Raw genomic sequence first — 5,259 nt, forward strand, 5'->3', positions numbered from 1 at the left:
AAATATTAAAATACTTTGGTCTCAAACCCCCCCATTATTATTTTTTATTTATTTTATTTTATTTTATTTTTTGTGGTACTGAGGGTTGAACTCACGACCTTGTGCTTGCCAGGCAGGCGCTTATGCCACTGAGCTATATCCCCAGCCCCCCCAAATTATTTTAATATAGTGCAGGTCATATTAAACCTAGCCTACATTTTTTCTTTAGTGATACTGAGGACTGAACCCAGGAGTTATATCCTCAGCCCTTTTTATTTTTTATTCTGAGACAAGGTCTCACTAAGTTGCTAAGTTGCCCAGGGTGGGCACAAACTTTTGATCCTCCTGCCTCACCCTCCCTGAGTACTGGGATTACAGGTACAATACACCTCCGAGAAGTCATGACTGAGAGTTCATGGCCTCAGTTGTCGGTGGATTTTTCCTTAGAACGTAACTAATAATTGTTTGAAGGAAACTCCCACAATTTCTTGGCAAAGGCAAATATCCTCCGCAATTTTTATTGGCAAGAGATTAGCAAGTAACCAATCTGAGAACGGATTCAGTTCTCCTCGCTGCTGATTGGCTGCTGCCCTGTGACCCATCTCTGGCAGATGCACCAGCATTGCCCCATCATAACAGGTTGCTATACCCTCTGTAGCTATCTTGTGTTCTCGGTTTTGCTCTCCTTAAAGTCTTAAGATCCCTAAGATGCCTCCCAAATGCCCTACGCCTTCTAAGGCTTTATTCATACAGTATTTTATTAAATTAAATTACATAACTGTGGGAAACATAACATATATAGGTTTTAAACTATAAAATTAGGCATGTTTCTGACAATATCTGAAATTCACAGTTTTTCACAATTCACAGGTACTCTAAGAATGTAATCCCCATGAATTTCGGGGGTTCACTATATTACAACCACATCCTCTAGCTGTATTACTTTATTTTATGTTGTTGTTGTTTGTTTGTTTGCTTTTGAGACATGAGTCAATATCTAGTCCAAGCTGGTCTTGAACTCACTATGTAGCCCAGCCTGGTATTGAACTTCCCATGCTCCTCCTGCCTCAGCCTCCCACGTGCTGGGATTAAAGGCATGCACCACCTCTCCCAGATAGCTGCACTTTTTATATAATTTATTGGTTTCCAGTTTGTGACCTCTGATGTATTCCTTTTTAATGATTAGAAAGTTCTCATGTTTCATTTTGAGTACCATCTGTCCTGATAAGCACCATACAGGAAAACCTAGCAAAGTCACAGGGCAGGGAGAAAAGCATGGGATCAGAACATAGGAAGGCAGATAGTTTTATGAATTTCATGCTGGGATAATACACAAAAAAATTGGAGTCTAGCATGGTGCTGCATGCCTGTAATCCCAGCACTCAGTAGACTAAGACAGGAAGATCACCTCCAGTTCAAGGCCAGGCTACATAATGACGCCCTGTGTCAAACCCCCTAACGAAAAACCTGACAAATCATTCATTTCCCTACAATATGCATAGATTGCTAGAAAGTCTGTCTCTCAAATTTTTGATATCTGAGAAATACTTCTAATCTTGTAGTTTGTTTTCTATTTTTATTTTTTGTGTGTGTGCTACAAGGGATCAAACCTAGGGTCTTATGTATGATGGGCAAGTGCTCTACCTCTATGCTACATCCCCAGCCCTATTTTATTTTGAGATGGGGTCTTGATAAATTGCTGATGCTGGCAGGGAACTTGAGATCCTCCTGCTTCAGCCTCCTAGGTAGACTGAGATTACAAGTGTGTGGCACTGTGCTTGGTTTCAATTCCTAGCTTTTTTTCTTTCTTCCTTTATTTCTTTATTTTTATTATTTTATTATTAGTAGTATTAGTATTTTGTGCTGGGAATTGAACTCAGGACCTTGCTTGTGAGGCAGGCACTATACCACTGAGCTATATCCTGGGCCCCTTCTTTCTTTTTTTTTTAAAAAATTTGAGACAGGGTGTTGTTATACAGCTCAGGCTGGACTTGAACTCACTATGTAGCCCACATTGGCCTCGAACTTGTGGTGATCTTTTTGCCTCAGCTTCCTGAGTGCTGGGATTGCAGGCATACACCTAGCTCTCTCATCTTTCTTTTTCTCTGCTTTCAGCCTCTGACCATGGGTTACTGAATGTCCACAAAGAGTACAATATATTTGTTTCCATTTACTAAATATGATCCTTGTCCAGATGCTGGAATATAGCAACATGAGGAGAGAAAAAGTAGGAAAGTGGGTCCCCAGGACCCAGCAAGGATCTGAAGCAAGAACTAAAGCCAATGAGGAGAGGAGAGGGAATCCAACAAAGGAGAAGGAAGTCCTGGTGCTTTCTCCTTGAGTCCTGACTCACTCCATGGGAGGGCTGGCTTGAACTTGCAGACTCACAGTGACTACTGGCGTACCCCAGAAGCCTTAATAGAGAAACACACCAGTCTAACAGAGCGGTGGACACAGTGGTATGCATTGGCTGGTGAGTTCTTCAGGTTTAGATGTTCCCTAGGAGAGGGCAATTGGCTTGTAGCCATCTTGGAGAGGGGCCAACTGAGCTTGGAACTCAAAGCAGATGTGGGATGGCTCCATCTCACAGCTCCCAGTGTCAGGGTGAGGTGGAACTGAGTTCAAGCTAGCAGGTGGTCAAGGAGTCGAGTTTATACTGGCAGGAGGCACACGGAGTGTTGCAGAATGAACAAACTGAGTTCTAGATTTACAGCCAGAAACTAGCCTGAACTTTAATGGAAATAAAGGTGCAAGCTTGCTGGGATTACTCACTACCCCACTACAAATCTACCACTGGCTTACTGGGGCTAATCAACTTGGATCTGGACTCTGTCTGCTCACTCTGTGTACCAGTGACAGCAGAGACAAACCCCAAAATTGGACTTTTTTCTTTTCTTGTTTTTGTTTTGTTTTGTTTTCTTCTTCCTTGATTGTTTGTTCTAATTTTTATATGAGTGTAAACATTGTTTCTAGTTCTTTTTGTTGTTGTCCTGGTCTGTTCTTATTTTTATTCCTTCCTTCTCTCTTTCCTTTCTGTCTTCTTCACCAGTTTCCTGAAGTTTTTGTAATCTTCCTTTGTCTTTCAACTGTGCTTAATTTCTTCCTCTTCTTCTATTTCTCTATTTTTCCCTGAGCTCCTTTTAAATTTTCTCCCCTGACAGTAAAATTGCCATACAGAAGGCATATTTAATGTATGCAATTTTCTGGTTTGTTTTAGATTTTGTTAGATAGCCACAAATCTAGTTCATATGGTTAAAGGTGCAAATTAATAGTAACCACAATTTGTCATTTTATAGGCTGTGTTTGATGCTATTGTTATTGCTGATTGTACTACTTTACCCAAGGTGATATAATTGTTCTAATCAATTGTTCTTTCTGGTATACCAAGGCAGATTGCTTAAGGGTCATAAAACATAATATAGGCCAGTGCCTAAGAACAACAGGCTGGGCCAAATATGCAGCAACTTCTCATTCCTAATAAATAGAAGAGGTAGGATCTTGCAACAGACTCAAACCCCAAAAGCCAGCTATACAGACATCCCAGAACATGGCAGAGTGTTGAGCAACAGAGAAAGAGACTCTGTGAGATTTTGTGTCCAGACACTGGAATACAGCAACCTGAAGAACAGAAGAAGTGAAGTGGGTCCCCAGGACCCAGGAAGGATCTGAAGTGAGAATTGAAACCCATGAGGAGACCAAAGAGAGAGACGTCAAAGAAGAAGGAGGTGGCAGGAGATGCTCTCTCCCTGAGCCCAGACTCACTGAGTGGTGCGGGTTCAGCTCGAACCTACAGTTGCACAGTGAATTCTGCCAATTCCAGAAGCCTATGTGGAGAGATGCACCTGTAGAATGGAGCAGTAGACATGGTGGTATGCAGTGGCTGGTGAGTTATTTAGGTTCAGACGTCCCCAGGAGAGGGTGATTGGCTAGTAGCCATCTTGGAGAAGGGCCAACTGAGCTTGGGACTCAGAACAGCTGTGGGTCAGGCTGTGGGTTCAAGTCTGCAGGGGGTCAGGCAGCCAAGTTCAAACTAACAGGGAGCCAAGTTCAAGTCCACAGGAGGCACATGGAGTGTCGCAGAATGAACAAATCAGATTCCAACATTATAGCCAGAAACCAGCCTGCACGTCAGTGGAACCAAAGGTGCAGGCTTGCTGGGATTATCCACCACTCCACTGAAATCTGTGGCTGGCTTGCTGGGATTAATCAGCTCGGATCTGGACTCTGTTCATTTTGTCTGCCAGTGACAGCAGAGACATGCCTTGAAGTGGACATTTTTTTCTTATTTTCTTCTCACTTTTCTAGTTGTTGTTGTTTTGTTTTTCTTAATTGTTCTGCTTTTTACATGAGTGTAAATGTTGTTTTTAGTTGTTGTTCTGTGCCATTCTTGTTATTTCTTCCCTCTTTCTTTCCCTTCTGTCTTCTTCACCATTTTCCAAAGTTTGTGTGATCTACCTCTGTCCTCAGCCTTGCTTCTAACGTTTTCCTCTTCTTGTATTTTTCCATTCCTCCCCGCTAACCCCTTTTAAATTTTCTCCCTGAGGGTAAAATTGCAATGTTCAAGGCTTATTTACTGCATACAATTCTCTGGTTCATTTTATTTAATTTTTTTATATAATCACAAATCTAGTTCATACAATTATTATTATGTTTTTGTTTTTGTTTTTTTTTCCGGTACCAGGAATCGAACTCACGACCTTGTGCTTGCCAGGCAGGCGCTTGTGCTGCTGAGCTAAATCCCCAGCCCCTAGTTCATGCAATTAAAGGTGACAAATTAAAAGTAACCACAGGGCCGGAGATATAGCTCAGTGGCACAAGTGCCTGCCTGGCAAGTGCAAGGTCTTGAGTCTGATTAATTAATTAATAGTAACCACAGTTCACCATTTTCTAAGCAGTGTCTGATGCTATTGTTACTGATGGTTGTTCCACTATAGCCAAGGTGACATAGTTGTTCTAATCAACTGTTCTTCCTGGTATACCAAGACTGAGATTGCCTAAGGGTTGTAAAAGCTACTATTGGCCAGGGCCAAAGGGGCTGAACCAAGTAGGCAGCAACTTTTCATCCCCAATAAATTGAAGAGGTAGGATCTTGCAACAGACTCAAAACCCAAAAGTCAGCTACCTTGGAAGACACCTCTGAAAAGCACTCATTTCCTAAGGGTTCTATATAAAGCTACTTGCCACAAGCAATTTACAAGCATCAACTGAAAAAAAAAAGACAAACAAGACACAACTCCAGACATCCAGCTCCACCAAAGGAAAACCCAGGGAGCAATGAGG

This window comes from Chinchilla lanigera, unplaced genomic scaffold, assembly GCF_000276665.1.
Source record: "Chinchilla lanigera isolate Chin_1 unplaced genomic scaffold, ChiLan1.0 scaffold00040, whole genome shotgun sequence".
NCBI classification, from domain to species: Eukaryota; Metazoa; Chordata; class Mammalia; order Rodentia; family Chinchillidae; genus Chinchilla; species Chinchilla lanigera.